A 2,214-nucleotide genomic window follows, 5' to 3' on the forward strand; every position below is an offset into this window, starting at 1 on the left:
ATTTACGATTTCCAAGGTGTTGGCAGTAATGTACTCATTAGTGGTAAGGGGTTTTATAATTTGGACTAGGAATTTAGCAAGGTTATAATTAGGTGTTAATTGAGAACACAATAGGCCCATATTGTGAACTTTGGGGAGTCCATATAAATAGAAGCAAGAATGGAATTATATGTGACTTCGTTAATGGTTTCATTTAGAGAACGTAAGATTCTATTTAATTTATCTTCAAGTTTGAGGACATAGCTGGTCAGTTCAACATTTAGAAGTATGAATTTAGACGAGTTTGCAAGAATGTTATTTAGTAATAGTAATGATATTTAGTAATAGTATTTTTTGTTCAGGATTACTATGCCTTTTCCTTTCTGCAATGCTGTACATACATTTTGTTTACGACCCCGTAAATTTCTTTGTCATTTCGAAAGAACCTGTCATGTCTAAAAACTGTAGTTTACAAAATCTCTGCTCTTGCTAATATTATGTATGTACAGCTTTGTACATATATGCATGGTAGAAAAAACAATAATGCACAAACTAAATCAATAATGCACAAACTAAATGTGCATACATATACATATATATACACACACATGTATGTACATATATACATATACACACACACACACATATAAGTATATATATATATATATACATATACATACATACATATGTATATATATATATATACATACATACATATGTATATATATATGTGTGTGTGTGTGTGTGTGTGTGTGTGTGTGTGTGTGTGTGTGTGTGTGTGTGTGTGTGTGTGTACATACATACATACATACATATATATGTATATATATATATATATATATATGAGTGTGTGTATATGTGTGTATATATCGAATATATTTATGATTATGTATATACATGTATATATATGTATATATATATATATATATATATATATATATATATAATTGTAAATATATTTATATACATAATTGTATATATATGTGTATACTAATTATGTATATATATATATATATATATATATATATATATATATGTGTGTGTGTGTGTGTGTGTGTGTGTGTGTGTGTGTGTGTGTGTGTGTGTGTGTGTATGTGCATGTATGTGCGCATGTGTATGTGTATGTGTGTGTGCGTGTGTGTGTGCTAAATATATATACATATATATATATATATATATATATATATATATATATATATGTTTATATATATAAATGTATATATATATATATATATATATATATTCATATATGTATACTGTTAGCAACAATATTGAAAGTAGCGAGAATGGAAAATGGTGATCCATTAACAACGGAATCACTAACAATGACAATTCCTATAAACAATTAGAATGCACAGAATTTCTAAGACTTCATAATGGTTATGTATAAATATCTATATAAAAATAGATAATGCGAATAGCATTAATAAAATCAATAATGACAATGAAAAAAGCGTGACATTAAGCAATTGTGATATCAATTCTGATGAGCTAATGCAACGATTTTGAAACTTGTTAATGGTTGGCAAAGGTAATAATAATAATACCAGTAAATATAAGAAAAATATTACCAATACTAATACAAGATTAATTTAACTTTCACTATGACATAAAAGATAATATTTGAATATGATTTGCTTAAATATTTTCGCTTCGGCAATATACTGTCGTTATACCTCAAATAAAGAAAACGGGTAGCGAAAATGGGAAGATTTGCACAAACCCTGGAATTATACTGAGCATGAAACTTCGCAAACTCGCCTGCAATAACGAATGGAATGAAACAAGAGACTTTATAAGTAATCTCGCTTCTCACTGCTCAAGGCCGGGCTTGCAACCTAGCAATGGCCGCAGGTAGATATACGTTGCTGTGCATATTGCTTTAAATCCACACACGCATTATGTATATATATATATATATATATATATATATATATATATATATATATATATATATACATATATACATATATATATGTATATATATACATATATATATGTATACACACACACACACACACACACACACACACACACACACACATATATATATATATATATATATATATATATATATATATATATATATATATATGTGTGTGTGTGTGTGTGTGTGTGTGTGTGTGTGTGTGTGTGTGTGTATGTGTGTGTGTGTGTGTGTGTGTATGTGTGTGTGCATGTATGTGTGTTTGATGTGTGTATGTGTGTGTGTGTGTATCCATGTATGTATATGTA

Source organism: Penaeus vannamei, chromosome 16, assembly GCF_042767895.1.
Source record: "Penaeus vannamei isolate JL-2024 chromosome 16, ASM4276789v1, whole genome shotgun sequence".
Lineage (NCBI taxonomy): Eukaryota > Metazoa > Arthropoda > Malacostraca > Decapoda > Penaeidae > Penaeus > Penaeus vannamei.